The sequence below is a fragment of the Falco peregrinus genome, chromosome 5 (assembly GCF_023634155.1).
Source record: "Falco peregrinus isolate bFalPer1 chromosome 5, bFalPer1.pri, whole genome shotgun sequence".
NCBI lineage: Eukaryota > Metazoa > Chordata > Aves > Falconiformes > Falconidae > Falco > Falco peregrinus.
In genome coordinates this window covers 105816155-105832645 of record NC_073725.1, presented here as the reverse complement: position 1 = coordinate 105832645, position 16491 = coordinate 105816155, and the positions used below count along the sequence as shown (strand labels likewise).

General features: G+C 39.6%; 1 protein-coding gene across 4 annotated transcripts in view; it reads right to left on the bottom strand.

Moving 5' to 3' along the window:
- Nucleotides 1–10189: 10189 nt before the first annotated feature.
- ERC2 (ELKS/RAB6-interacting/CAST family member 2) overlaps nucleotides 10190–16491 on the bottom strand; it is a 521406-nt gene continuing 515104 nt past the window's right edge. For all 4 annotated transcript variants that reach the window (XM_027794617.2, XM_027794625.2, XM_055806739.1 and 1 more), the window contains one exon: nucleotides 10190–13214. The gene's annotated coding sequence lies outside the window, so the exon portion shown is untranslated. The remainder of the gene's footprint in view (nucleotides 13215–16491) is intronic.

Sequence of the window (16491 nt, the reverse complement as noted above, 5' to 3'; positions counted from 1 at the left end):
GCTCAGCCAGGTGGAAGATGGTCAAAAAATGCTCTTAGCAGAACAGGGAAGGCTGTGTTTTGGTGCCCCACAGCAATGGTTATTTTACTGGACTGTGAGACTGGTGCCACAGGGAAGCTGCTTGTGTCCAGCCCCAGCTCTGGCACACTGAGCTCTGTGAGCTGAAGGTGCAGGTGCTGATGCCAATGCAGGTGTCTGAAGGAGGTGGTTAAGGAGGATATGCCCCCCCCCTCGGCCAACAGGACACGGGGAAAGCTGCCTAGACCTCTGCTTTCTGTAGTAATAGGGTCTGTGAATGGGGAGCTTTTCGTGCTTTTTTAGTTTTATCTCTGGAATAGCACGGTTGTTGAAGGTAATTCTCAAAGGGATAACTTTATGCCACCAGAAGTGTTTGCTGTTTTATCCTCTGTCCTGCCTCCTTCCAGGGCAGGTGTCTGTCTCCTCGCACTGTGTGCCTTTGCCCACAAGCTGTGGGTCTTTATCTCAGCGATACCTCTCCCGTCTGCATCTTGGCCATCCCCCTGCTGCCACCATATGTCATTGGAATGTTTCAAGTAGTGAGTCTGGTTTACTTAAAGAATAGTGCTTTTAGAGGAATAATACTTTGCTTTGTTTCCATTAGGACCTTAAGAAAAAAACGTTTATGGGAGGAAAAATAAACAATCCCACCACCACTCCTTAACAACAGAGTACTTTCCCTCTCCTAATGCTACCAGTTCCTTCTTTCACCCAGGCCAAAGGCACCGCCCATAAACTCTGGAGGGCTCTTACATGTTTCTTCTGAGTGGCCTGAACATAACTCTCCCCAATACACACACACACACACACACACACACACACACACACAAAGGCACACAGAGAGTTCATTTTCCAGAGATGACCAGGCAAGGAGCTTTGTCACACCGACTACAGACCCGCATGCTCCCCTGGTTCCTCCTCAGAGCCGCAGAATCGCTGAGGCATGGAAGGCCACGGTCGCAGCGGGGGTCCGCACAGGAGACAACAGGGAAAGGCTCTTTTCCAGAGCCCACCTGCATCGCCCCCATGTAACGGCCCTTTAGCAGCCCCACGCCCACAGAGAGGTCGTGCCTGGCGGCTGTGCCGTGGGGTCCCACCTGCAGCAGCAAAGAGAGGGCAGAAGCAGCCCGGGTGCCGCAGAGGGGAGGGATGGCGCCGGAGTCATCTTTGCTCCTTAAACAGACACCCCTATAAGCAGGCTGCCGCTGTGCCCCACGTACACTGCGAACAGTCCCCAGGCAACCTGAGACATGGATTGAGGCCACAAATATGGTGCTGGGTGGTACATGACCGCACTTGTTTCACCATCCTCTTTGAACTGTGTAAGGTGGTAGTCCCGCCTTAGGAAACTTTTAAATCCCGTTTTCTGCCTGGGTTATTTTGGTGGTGTTGGCGTGATTGCTGTGCCATACTCCTGACCCACAGGTAACTGGGAGTGCCAGGAGATTTTACTGATGGTAAACCGGCAGCGCATGAATGGGCAGGAAGGGGAAGAGCGGAAAGGGCACCACAGGCTTCCCATGAGCATGGACCCGTCTGACACGGTCACAACCATGTGTGGTTGCCTGGGGCTGCATTTGCTCCTGAATAGCACTGCTTACCTCTGAGAAATTAGAAGATTAAGCTTGAGTTTATAATTGTAGCAGTGTTAGATCCTCAAAGCCTGCATAGCTCATGGAGGAATGTAGGTGGATGCTGTCTGAAGCTCTCACCTGAACTATCACTAAGCATTTCTTTAAAATATGTGCACACACACATCATCAGTAAGGTATGTTTAAGAGTGAGAGGAGGGAGCTTGATTAGCCCTTATATGACACTTATCTTAAAGACTACTTAGCTAATTCATCATTTCCTTAGGACTAAAGATATGTCATAACAGCTAAGCCAATGTATATTTGTCCATGACTGCTTAAAGCCAATATAACTCTGAACACAGATATCAACCTATGCACTGTGAGCAACACATCTGAAAAATTTAACCCTGTCTTTCAAGCTCCACAATAGTCTGTGAGTTGACCTTGATTCTTACCAGTTTATTTAGAATATGGCATTATTTGACAACTCATTTTACAAAGATGTTTGCATTGTAGGTTAATTTTGAGCTCTTCATTGTAAGTATTTCATTGGGCAAACCTTGTGACTTGTTGCCTCAGTGATAGAATTGTCTTTATTTTTGCATGGAATGATTAAGGTACCATTTTAGCGCTGCATCGTTTTCCTCAATTTAAGTGAAAATTGTGAAAACTTTTGAAAATGGCACTGACAGGGCGAATGTTTGCCCACAGTGAGTAACACAAGGATACACCGACAGCACAGCTGTGGGACTAGGCTGAGTAGTGTGTATTAAGATTCTATACAGACTAGGTGTAATGGCCACATGTGTAGATGTGGCACTTGGGGCAAGTGCTTGCCCTGCTAAAATCACTACCCTAGCCTTGAAAAGTTGGAAATTGATTTGTCATGGACCACCTCTCATTCTCTTCTGCTGTTTAGAGCCTGTAGACTGTCACTTTTTGAGGAGTGACCTGACAATAGTATAATCTTAGAGGAAACAAGGACCACTGTGGTGGGAAGTGTATTGTGCTCCCAGGCAGGACCTGGCAGCGAGGTGGCCAGGGGCTTCTGCAGTGAGGGCTCTGCTGCACCCTGACCTCCCCGAGTTCTGGTACCACAGCCCATACCCTGCGTGTGTGTGACTCCTCTTGGTCTCCTTCCTCATTCGAAGACAGAGAAAAACAATCTGAGCAGCTTACTGTGCTGTTGGAGCTGGCAGTCCCACGGAGATGGGAGATGATCTGCTGTTCTTTATGACAGTACAGAACGCTGTAAGCTTTTTTGTGAAGTAGCTGTATTTTTGCTTCTGGGAGAGCGTGACAGGTACTTATTACTGCCTGGTGTGCTGCTTTGAGCAGCCATGGTAATTGACCAGCCCTGCCTCACTGGCATCTGTCCTGGTCACAGCATTTCTTCCACCCAAACCATCAGTAATAACCTGTAATTCAAAGCACAGCAGTGACTCCACAATACTGCTCCTAACAAAGCAGCCAAGCAAAGGAGCAGCCACAGAAGTAGACACTTAATTGCTTGATAGTAGTCACTGCACTTTAGTTTATCTAATTGTCTTTATTACAGGTTGCCAATTTAGCAACTTTTCTTTATTTAATCAGCTGTTTTGCTATTATTTCCATAAAACAATTCCTTGTAGAACGTCTGAGGCTTACAGGGCACCTGACCCAGCGTAGAGGTGGAGGTACTTACCAACCTACTGCTGGTTGTAGTGAACTTCACAGCAAAATAAAATCTCATTCATGTCTGAAAAGTTTTATGCAGAACATGTATTGTGTCTTCCTGATCAGTTTTATGTATTTCTACAGAATGGTAGAAATGGCAGAGGCATTTTTCAAGCAGAAGTGAATTTCCATGCAGTTCCATCATCCTCTGACTTTTTATAATATAGTATGATGTTATTGTGAGGGCTGCATTATCGTGAGTAGGATACTATGGGGATTCTCTATGTCCACAGAAGCTGATAGTATTTCTTCACTATCCCACAACACCAGCTTGTGTACCTTAGGGAAATATTCCCAGTTTATTTCAGTATCTTCTTTGTCAAAAAGGTGCCTTAGTTGTAAGTCCCAGCTTGACTGTAAAAAAAAAGGAGTATAGACTATACATTGTAAAAGACGCTTAAATAGTTAAAAGTGTGTCACAGCAGGGCTTTTTGCCACCATGTAGGAAGGGTGCTCCCCTTCAAAATGCTGGACTTTATACTTGCCATTTGCACTGGAATGAATACTGACAGTCCTGTCCCTGAGACTAGAATAGTTCTGGGGAAAGCATTTCTTGTCTGAAACACAATTTGAACAGTATTTTATTATACTGTGACCCTGTGAGTATACAATCAGGAGGGACTCCTGGGGTTTATTTCAGCTGATTATGGAACACAGAGCAGAATACAACCAGTGACCTCTGTAAATGATCACATATTTGACTTTTGGATAAGAAGTCATCTAGTCATAAATGGTTTATCTAAAAGATTCTATCTCTTCTGAGACTAAGCTTCACTCAGCTGCATTAGCAAAGCGTGTAACAATTTATAAACTTCACATACTGTAGTACTTTAGAAAATATATTTACATTCTATATTCTTTACATATATCTGGAGCGGATTTTGAAAGCTAATTCAAAGTGAAATCAGATTTTTTAAAATATTTGTTAAAAAGCCCTTCCTAAAAATCTGGTATTCATTGCAAGATGATATCCTGTATTTAATAAGAATTGTTAATATTGTCTGTGTAGCATAATTACAAAACTGTACTAAGATGTGGCACTCGAAAGACGTGTCCTTTTCATCTTCATTCCTGTGGTGCAAGTAGGATGTGTATAACATCAAAACTATCTCTTCAATTGCTATTTTTTATGTAACATAGTTTAAGGCAGTGACTTTGAAATGTTTTGAATATGCAAATATGAAGAAATTTAGCAAAATAAAACCATCTGATTTTTTAAATTTGTCCCATTCCGCTGGTGTTTGACTTTCCTGAAAGTACTGGGCTATCACACATCAAGGCACCATTCCTTTCATATGAATTAATTCAAATGCCTCATTCACTTTATTTTCAGACTGCAGTTTCATCTCTGTGTTGCTAAGCAATCTAAAATCTTCCCAGAACCTGCTGTGGTGTCAAGGTCCAACAAATCAGTTGCAGAAAATGCCCCTTTCTCAAGTGCAGTTTCTCACTTGCCACTCAGATTTAACAAGGGTGCATGCATCACAGTTTGTAGCGAGAGGGGAAAATAGTCCAGCCAAACTGATTAGGCAAGGAAACTCCGAAAAAACAGCATTTCCAAACAATCTATTTTAATATTTCCCTATTTGCCTGATTATTTGGGACACTAATGATGGCAACCTAATGTATATTAGGAAAATCTTGTAAGGTATTTTGTATTTCAGACTCTGTCATGCAAGCTGCTGATACATTCAAATTGCAAGCAAAGGAAGGAGAGCTTTTTCGTATTGCACAGAATAGGACACATAGGTAATCCAAGTCTGAAATGCATTTATTTTCAGACAGTCTTACCTTAGAAGTGCCTCCTGCCTTGTGCAGTCCTCTGTGCATCCCCAGAGAAGATGACAAAGCGGCCAAAGAATCACAGGATTCCTTCAAAAAGAAGTTTTCAAGGACTGCATATGGCACTTCTGTGTGAGGGAATTTAGAGCTAAAAAATGTGCGAAGCACTGCAGAAAGTAGAAAAATCGTTCCTGTATGCCCGTGTAGCTGCAATGGAGAAGAGCAAACAGAACAGCAGCAAAGCATAAACATTTTAACTGAAATCATTCCCTGAGGCGTATGTAGAGAACAGATGTGGACGAGGATTGCTATGAAAAGGTATCAGTATGACCAGCAGCATTCACATTACCCCAAAAGCAATTATAACTGATTTCAGGATCTAAGTCCTGTAAACATTTTCTCACGTGAGTAGTATTTTTCTATAAGCTATCTGGCCAATTATAGCCAAAAATGTCCAGCACTGATATCCCTTACTCCCTTGCGAAGGACTGAGCCTAATTCCTTCTGACTTCAGTAGCATTCCTCACAGAGCAGGGTGCTACTCCTGCTCTCCGATTTTAAAATGTTAACCGCTTTCAAAGACACTAACTAATATGATAACATTTACAGTCAGATTAGTAAACAGTTCTCTGCATTTTAGCGGTATAACTATATCCAGTGCACTGTGCTTCACATAGAAAGAAGATTGTGAGATATTTCAATTAATTTAGCTATGAATTGCAATAACCGATGGTACTTTTGAAGAAAATAGACCTGCACAATACTCAGGTCTGAAGAGGCTTCCACTAAAATATTCATGTTCTTGTAACTAAGAAAAAAATGCTTATCATATCAGCTGGACAGGTCTTTTCCTGGAGTTTTCAGACCCTGATGTTTTATTGACCAAACTCCTTGCTCTAGACTTGAGCTCATGTTCTCCGAGGAAGTACAAGCGGTAATTATGCAAGTCTTTCCTTCCCTGTCATAGGCAACATTCACAAGGGAGATTTACAACCTTCAGCTTTCAGATGCGGTAACTGGTTGGTTAAGTCCAGTGAGAATAACTCTGACATGGTGAATGGCATTGGAACTGGAACAAATCCTCTAGAAACTGCCTGCCTGGACAGCCCTGGCAGTTAGTTACTATGGGTTGCTTTGCCTCATCTTTTTTCCTGTAGATCCCAACTGAAAGACTAGTCAGAATTTATTTTGTTTTAGAAAACTTAGACTCCTTCAATATAATGCATTTGACTCCCCAAGGCAATAGCAAATCTATCTATAGCAATAGCAAACTAACTTATGGACTGAATGATACTTACTCAATCATAACAAATACTGTGAGATGCGACCGTAATGCAGAGATACTATAGTGTGTTAAGTCGGTAGGAGTGGAGTGCTGCCCTAGAAATAATACAGTCAGGACAACTATAAAAAAAACCAACATTGTAAATAAACTTCAGTAATGAAACCTAATATACTAAATACTGAATATAATAAATACTGATATAAACACAGATATAAAACCTGAATATAATAAATGCTAATATACTAAATACTGAAGTATTTGCTTATCACAAAGCATGCAAAAAGGCAGCCCGTTTGTTCATCTGAATTACATTTATCTAGAATTCTGATATATAGAGGAAATGGTTTGGCCCCACGCTCCTGTAAATGTACACATCTGCTCCAGAAAGAAGTAAGTGGGGTACAATCTGAAACTTACTTTTAATCAATAGTCTTTCACTTCGGTAAAGTTTGGATTAGTCCCTTAAAGCACACCCTTACCATGACTGACAACAGTCCTGCCTTCACGTGTTTGATTGATCTAAGGCTGGGGAAGGTACAGAGGGCAGAAGGGTTGTGCACGAGGAGTACAGCTGGTGCGTAATGGCCACATTTCTGTGACCCTTAGTGGATTGTAATAAGGATCTTTTTATTAAAACAAAACAAAACAAAATAAAACTGTAAGAGCTCCAGGGCAGATCTGCGTTCTCTTTTGGCCTGTGTTAACCTCTAACCAAAATCTGGCCATTTAAAAAAAAATGTACTTCAGCTGTTTTTCTTTATTTTTGGTAGTTTAAAATGAAATATAAAGCCCATAATAAAATGCATATGAGGACACAAATCAATCGACTTGAGAACTATTTTAAAAACTACCCAACCGTATAGGTCTTCATTAACAAGTGTGTTTTCCCTGTGAAATTCAGAAAATGCTCTTACTCACTTGTACACATGTTGTTGCTCGTATTATTTATTTCTATGGTAACCAAAGCAGTAAATACAGCAATATTAGACAACAATAATCAAGAAAAAAAAATATTGCAAAAGAAGACAACTAAGAGCCAAAACAGAGGTGTTTAGATGATGGTGTAATTTGCTATAATAACTGTTTAGCCACATATTTGGCAAGCCCTGGCTAACTCACTTATGAGTAATGCATTTGTCCAAATTACATTCAAATAAGAAATAGTTACCAGGCTACATTACCATGCATTCTGCACAGATATTTCCTCTCTATCGATTTTCCCACGGCAAGAAAGCTTCTTAATGAACTCAGGTTAACTGTGGATGGATGCTTATTACTGTTGTGCAGCCTCTTGAAAGCTGGTTAGGTGATGTGGAGCTGCACATCATCAGTCCTTCGCTATCTGGAGCTATCTAACTTCCTTGTGCAGCCTCCCACTCGCCTCTCCGCTGTCTGCTCCATCTGGAGGGAGCTGGCTGCTCTCCTCCAGCCCCGGCTCCCCGAGCGCAAGGCAGCCTGCAGCTGCCAGAACATCTGCTGTCTCCTGGCCTCACTGGGGTGAGTACCAAAAGCATGGCCTTTTTAAAGTTGGACAGTCGCCTCCATTAGAAATCAGAGGAGTTCAAAGTTCTTGGATTTGTCCTGAGACTTGTAGCTACGTGGGAATATATGGTATAACTATCTGTAACGCAAATTAAAGCACGCGTTTCGAAGGGATACATACATTGTCTATAGGATGCGCTGGCATTTTGCCTGCTTTTCCCCTGCATCCGTAGTGATCTGGTTTTAGAACAGTCTCATTTTGAAGAAAGTAATTTTGATGAGCAAGCAGTGGAAGGAATGTAAAGCCAAACAAAAATCAGTCCTTAATTCTGCAATTGCATCCATCAAGGGTGAGCTTCTCAACAGGGCTACTGCTGCATCAGTGCCATACAAAATCCACAGGGATGTGTTGCAGGCTACTCCTGGTGAAGGCAGGTTGCCTCTTGTATAAAAAGGGGCGTTTGAAAAAAAAAAGGTGTCTTGTCTGAAAAGTTAGGAGCATGAAATAACGTCACTGGAATCTCACAGAAGGAAAAACTGTACAGCAGCCCCACATCAACTGTCCTTTTCATGTATGGGTCAAATCATGCCCTGGCAACGTGCAGGTCTCCCACTGACTTCATAATGGGAAATGTATTACTTATTTAGAGCTGACTTGGCTTTATTTAGAATGGTTTAGTATATTAGCTATTAAAAGTTTTGTGTTTTGGAGAAGCAATATCAACAGGTGAAATACAGCCACGCAGTTCTTGACCTTCTGTTTTGTACTTTCTGACAGGCTCCTGCACAGGGCAGGACGCAGCGGTGCAGCTCTTCCAGGATCAAATCCTGGTCCTGGAGCACAGTGTGAACAACTGGGAGGTGCAGTAGGTGTTCTGCAGTTGGCTTGGTCCAACTCGTGCTGGCGTGGAGTTCTTTGGGGCTCTCAGAGTATGTCTGAACTGACAACGCTGGCTTGAAATGGAAGCGGACACGTGGCTTGGTCCCCTGCATGCCCCCCACTGCTTATACTTTTCCTTGCTTAAACCTTGAGCTACTTTGGCTTAAGTCTGGAGTGAACAAACAGGCTCTCTTAACAAGAAACCTCAAGCTCAGAGGAGGCTGACCCTTACTCAGACTGTCTCCTATAAAGCTGGAGAAGCTCTTGATCGTACCAACTCAAACTTCAACCTGAGGTGGGATGTTCCTGCAGTTGGAGCTCCCCACCCCTAAGGCACCAAGCTGACACGAGCACACTGGTCCTGCCCCTTCCTCTGGGGCCCTCCCAGCCCCTTTTTACTGAAAAAAGAGGGGACTTCTTGCTGAAAACCATCTAACAGAAAACGAGCCTTTTACTGTTTCCTCAAATCCACCACTGTCCTCCTCTGCGTGCTTGGTACGACGCGTTGGCACCTGCTGCCCCCTCCCCACACAGGGCGGCAGGAGCTGCCTTTAAAGCAGGAAGCTATTAAAGCTGAGACTAGAATAAAAAAGGTGTGTTTCCAATGGAGGGGGATGGAGAGTCCCCTAATAGGGGCACTGCCTGAATACAGAACAAGAGCATTCTGAAAAATTGTGCAGGTCTAGAAAGAAGATAGAAGCAACTGCTCCTCAATTTGTAGCATTGCAATTCAAAGCTAAGTAAGCGTAAGTAGAATACACAATAAATGTACATTTAGCTGTAAAGTGAAACGTAATATCCTATGTTAGTACACAGTACTCTCTTACCAAAAAACTAATTTATAGGTAAAGAAACAGCACTTTAAACTAAGAGACTGTGTGTTTTTAAATAACCTAAGTAAAATGCATACTTACTTACCTTTTATTCTCCTGCTGTGTGTGCCCTGAGCTGGTCCAGGGAGTTCTATGAGGTAAGAAATTCCTGTTCAACAAAAGTTCCTTTTCTAAAAAAAGTGAACATAATGGAAACGGGGAACCACTTACCAGGCAGCTGAAAAAGGAGCTGACTGTGCAGAGAATTTCACACCTTATGGCTTTTGGTCAGTAAAGTACATAAACAAAATGTAATTTTCTATGCAATTACACAGGGTCACACAAGAATATTATGTTTTAGAAACCCACTCAAAAGCATATTGCTCTCTAAGAGCCCAATCCAGAAAATGGTTCCTCACTTTACTAAAGTTGCTCATAAGCATTTCTGGGAGTGGGGCCTAGGAGACATTTTGCTTTTTATGCTTTCTTAAACAGTTTATGTGATAGTAACAACAGGAAGATAAATTACTTTGAATGGTAGCAATTAGAGAAATAGGGAGTGTGATAGATTTACCATGTGGAAAACATCTCTCACATTTTCTTACAGTCATTAAACCTACTTTTAATGACAAAACACTGATTTCAGAAAGAAACAAAGTTTATTTGATGAATATAAACAAGCTGATCAACACTAAATACTTCCCATACACATGATAACAATGTTATGAACTCTAAATACCTTGGTACTTTATACTTCTACTAGACATTAAATTACAATGACTGTCTAATACATGCCCACTGGTTATTTCTAGGAATTCCTTAGTTTCATATCAATGTCCTTAACCATATATCAATATCACAATCCAGAACATGCCACTCACTTGAAAAAATTATTACAAGAAGCACTATCAAATGAGGATCTAAGGTAAATAGGGAATACTGACCCATTGCTGCAGAACATCACATTCAAACATCACTCTACACACACAAAAAAAAACATTGCAGATATAGTTTATGTCAACACATCTGAGGTCTTTTCATAAACACTGTTTAAAAAGTAAATTGAAACCCACTTTCAAATGAAAGTCAATGTGCAGGTACGTGCATACTGGATACACAAAATTCATTAAATACAAAATTCATACTGTACATTTAAATGAAAGAAAGAATGTGCAGTACAAGACTGATCTCACATGAAAATAATAATCATTATCTTAAATGTCAACCAAAAGTTGGTTTGCTTCTTTACACATAGAGGGGGAAAAAAGCCTACCAAACATTGCTCAAATAAAATATTTCCCAACATCACAGTGTTTATTGTAAACCCCGAGATTCTATTTTAGTATATGAAAAGATTTTCTCCAAACATCATAGAGTATCACATGAAATGAAAAAAAGAAAAAAAACCCGAAAGAAATGAAAAAGCAATGTTAGACAAAATTTTCATCTTTAGGGGCTAACTTGTAGGCCCTGATAAAAGTTTAGATCAATACTCTTACCAACATGAGTGAGGCAAAAATGCCCCTAAAATAATATCTGTGACAAAATTGGCACATACATATAAATATCTAACTATACAGCTTTGTATCTGTGACCCTATTTTCCCCCTAGTTTATTTCCTACTTCAAGTATTCAGTTGCAGAGTTAAGGTAAAGACCTGATTGTAAGAGACACAGACGATTGTCCCCTACTGTGACAACAAATTTGTCATGAGAAACTAGTTTTGTTGTCTGAGTTTCCAAGTGCAACATTTGTCATATGTGCTAAATATACTCCCAAAAGCTTTGCTGTTTCAAAAACAAAGATCTAAAATGCCATTGATAGTTAAAGGACAAACTTTTTAAACATGAATGAAATTGGAATTCCCTATGCTATGCTAATTCTACACATTTTACTCTATTTACTGAAGACAGTAGCATCCAGCAGGACTCCTGCTTGAATAAATTGCTCTTTGATTGCACCAAGAATTAGGGTACAAATGAATAAAATATAATCTCTAGACAATAATTTTAAAGGGGTTGCTATGTATGGCTCATGTAGGATGTTTAGGGTTAATTGCACCACAGGTTCAAAAAATATTTTTTTCTAAATTCAGTGCAAGACTTTAGGAGTATCCATTTAGATTTCTTTTTTTTTTCTTTTTTTCTTTTTTTCTTTTTTTTTTTTTACAGCAGCAAACATAAACTACTAAGGATTAAGGCCACCCATGCTTAAATTTATTGTTTGTCCTTTAAAAATGCAGATATTCTATCCCGACTCCCATCAGCATGGAAGCATTTCTTCCATGGACAAAAAGACGCCTCAATAAAACAGCCAAACATTTGCACATGTTTGCCAGACCGACTGAAAATATTAATGGAGTCATAAGGACCCTCTCCTTGAGAAGTGGTAGAGATCGGACTATCAGTTATATTCTCTCACTGAATGTAATGACTTCACATTTTTATTTTTCCTTGCATGTGCTTTAGATTTATTTTACTAGATAGATTTCATTGATACAAACAGCCTTTAAGTGCTATTTGTGCATTGGTGTTTTCTTTAACATCTAAGATTCGTTGGGATCCATGTTGGAGACTGTTTTTCAATGTAGAAAACAATAACAAACAGTTCCTCATTTACAGGAGACCTAGTGCATACACTGTATTCACAGCAATCTTATCTTTATTTTTCTTTTTTTTTCTTTTTTTTTTTTTTTCTTTTTTTTTAGAGAGAGTCCCAGCTTTTATTGTTGAAAACCTGTATGCATTTTGGATGGTAAAAGGTTGATACGTCCTTGTGTATATGTCCATATATATACATACATATGCATTTATATATGCCTCAAGCTTTTACCATCCAGGAATAGATAAACCTTGTATATAATCTTATATTTATGCTCAAATTAGATGTCCTATGCATTGTCAGAGACACACACCATATTTTCATAAAGCTAATCTTTGTCATCAATTATTAGTACCAAAAATTGATTTCATTTCCAACCTGGCCCAGAGCTTAATACCGGTTATACTATCAATTGGGGTTTTGGGGTTGGTTTGGTTTTATTTTTTGAATTATTACTATTTTATCAGTAGATGTAAGAAAACAGAGGAGGGTAAAGGCTTAGGTTTTATTTTTTGGAAAAGCCCACATCTAACTGGGGGTAAGATTAATGCAGACACCCTTACCTAGCTTTTTACTAATACCTCTTTGATAATCTAGTGCAATAGAAGTGATACTTTAGAACAGACTAGGTAAAATCAGCAAATGCAGATACCACACCTAAAAGAATCTGAATTACTTCATAAAATCAAGTTACCCAAAATTAGTTAAATAACCCATTTAACTAAACTTCATTAAATAATAATATTCTGAACAGATGTTTCTTTGTGAAAAGAGAATAACTTGCAAGACCCTTTAAAGACATAAATTAAGCTCTTATAATTTCTGCTTGAGTCTCCTTTGCTATTTTCCAAAGTATCTGATTTTATAATAGACTACAAGAAATAATGGAGAAAATGCCAATTAATGCAGCATTTCACTAGATATCAACCTTAGCGTTCATTTTCTGCATCTGTGATCTTCTCCAGGATATCACGGTCATGTTTGGAGATCCAATGCAATAGATTATCATCATTACCTTCCAGTGCTACATCTTTTTCTTCCTCTTTCGCTAGTTCCTCTGAAAACTGTAACAAGGGAAAAAAATATTACAATTAGTAACAGGATTGAAGCATACAAAACAGCCCAGTTCTCATACACATCAGTGGATATGTTGGTTTTCCAGGGACTCAGAATTAAGGATTTAAATTCAATTTGAACCCACTTATTATGTTCATAGGGTGGTAATTAGTTTTACAGCTGATTTATATGACAAGATTCCCCCTAAATGGGAAAGATTTTATATTCCAAAGATGTGAAATTCTATGGTGCTTGTGATGCTGTTAATGGTGTTTTTTCCTGGGGTGGCTGGCATGGCTGAAATCTAGGGGACTGCAACAGGTAACTGATGCAAGCCCAAGTCATTCAGTGGAAAAGAGTCTTCCTGCTTCCCACAGGCTCTGGATGAGGCTCTGTGTCTGATTGTGAGCAGCTACAGAGTGAGGCCTGAATGATTTTCATTGTTACACTAGTTCTGCTGCAAGCAAATGGCACAGTAGTCTTGAAACAGAGACCAGTGAATTAGTCTTATTCACGTTATCTGTATATCAGAGGAGTGGGAGGAATTAAATGATTCCTTGACATGGCAGTTGCTCATTTATCCGCTGACTTTGTTTCTAGAAATGTGGAAATACATTATGTATGGGATTCTCTGTTATTGACCTTGGATTTATGTAACCACATAAGTTTCCAACACATCCAATTTTATGAGAAAGAAATTGCCATAGACTGCTTACAGTTTTGTATACAGCTGAAAATTTGTTAGGTTTTGTAAATAGAACTAGCGATTAAAATGCCCCTTCAAATTCTAGAATCTAATATTTATTAGAGTAATTACTCTGTGAGAAAAGTGAAATGCTGTTTACAGAATAAGCTCACAAATTATTTTAAGTCCCTATTTTCAAGTTCACGTCTTTGTGGCAAGTAGATGTAACTGTTTATATAACACAAACTTAGGTGAATAGTTCTACTTTTCCAACGGGAGGTTGGTACAATTCTACTGGTTAAAACACTTCGGGACTAATCCAAGCCCACTGAAATGTGGAAAGGTTCCCACTGATTTTAACAGGTTTTGGATCTGGCCCTTGAATGGAGGAAAAATGACTTCTGCAGAGCTGGAAAGCCAAGGAGTTCCTAAAGTAGATCATGTTACTAGTTCTGGCACATAAAATCTTTGCAAACTTTTTATGAAAACTGTAAGTCAGAGCATGCATTACGTTTCGTGAACTGTGCATAGCTCCCATTCTTTTTGTGTGCTGAGGATTTCTTAATCATTATTCAAAGAGATACATAGGCACAGGAAGCACCGTATGCATTTAAAAGGAGAGTACATTCCAGAAACCATAGCACAAAAATGTCTGTATTTTTTTTAACAGGTTCTCTAAAACATAATCATAGCAAATCTTCAATACACTTGATATTTTACAAGCTGAAGCTCCTTTGCAATTAACACTCATTTATGCTCTTACAATTAAGAACCCGGACTAAAGTGTCCAATTTGAGGAACAGCAACAAATCACAAAATACAATCCCTCTCCGGCTTGCTCCCCAAATTTTCATAGAGGTTTTACTATAGAATGAAAGCCCCGAGTAAACCCCACCCGCTTAATCAACCCACCCATTCATCAGGAAACCATATATGTATTGGAAGTGTAACAAAAACTTGTTCACCACAGGTAGGAAATGCAAAGTATTTCTCAAGTCAGTCAAATAAATATATAAAAGGATATTGCTGTCAAATACCAACTAAGGCTGAGTAAATTAAATTTATATTTGTTTCTTCAATGCTGTACTTGGTACAGGTCACTGAACCTCTAAAACAGAAATAAAATTCGGTAACATGCATCGGGCCTGAGATTCAGCAGTGCTCCGGCTGAAATTAATGTCTTATGAGTTTGGCACCTCTGACAGTCCATTAGATACCAGTCAATGAAAACAGCAGAAGGATGTGAAGATATAAAAGTGTAGTAGCCCACAAATATTTGTTCAGATTGTTTTTCCTTTGGATAAAGACACCTGCCTGATTACTACTTTTTACCTCCAATCCTTTCCTCTTGGCAGTGATTTGCAGAAACAAGCTGGAGAGAGTGGGTAAACACAAAGGGGTTAAAGGGGAAACTGTTTAATAACAGTAGTAAAATGCAGGCTATTTTTGACATCTGGGTTAATGTCCATTATGCTCCATATGCTTTCCAAATGTTTGCAGCAAGCACCCAGATACAAAAACAGATACCCATTCACATAGGCTTAAATTGCCCTCTCCTAACCTGTTACACATGGTACCTACATAAAAGGCCAACAACTGATATGGTAATTAGGGAGTCAGAAAGAGAGGGAATAGCCACTTTATTGCAGGGAATTAGTATCTGACCGAACGTTAGCAGAGAAGGATATCATTAATGAAAACCTGTTAGGGCTATTTCTGCTCCTTAATCTACAACAAGGCATCTGCATTATAATGCGACATCTTTTAAAAAGCTGTCAGGATGAATTCTTGTTTCCTTCTCTAGAGTCATTCATCATTACTGGGATCAGAGTACCAACAAACGATGGGAAATTATTTCATTTCCTGGAAACAAGTAACTAAACTGAAAAACTGTATTTAAAAAATGCTATAACTCACGAAGTCTTTCTCAAGTGACCTCCTGGAACTCACCTGTGCCTCTTGCAACAACGGAATCTAAATGACATGAATGAAAAGGAAAAAAAAAAAAAGAAGAAGAAAAAAAAAAGCATTCTCAAATTTTACTTCTGTCTGTGCAGAACCATGAAAAGAATGACACAATTAACTAAGGAAAGCCCTGGCACAGTACTGTTCTGAATTCTGTCCCTGCCACTAGCTTATTGTGTGCTTGAGGAAAAAGGTATCATTTTTCTGTGCCTAACATGCTCTTTGCTATAGCAGGGATAACATCAGGCTCCTCACAGGAATTTGCAAGGCTTAATGTTTGTAATGTGCCTTAATAGTCTTGGGTGAGTGCTAAGTATTATTATTTTGCAGTTCCTGCATTTGATTAGAACTGAAATAACATAGTAAAAATTAAATTAATATATTAAGTTACAAGTAAAGAGCAAGCATGTGGTTTGCGGAGCTACTTGTAACACTTTTAATGCGAACGTGTATTACAGACTAGGTGATTCCCAAGGTCTGTAATGACATGTACCATGTGGGCATAACCTAACAACTGCAGAATCCCCCCAGATGTTTGGTTCAGCCAAAAATCCGTTTGTGGCTTCTGTGTGAGCCCAGAGCTCGGACCGGTGGGAACACTGTGGGCTGCTTTTCCCCTGCCCCTGAAGTACAGT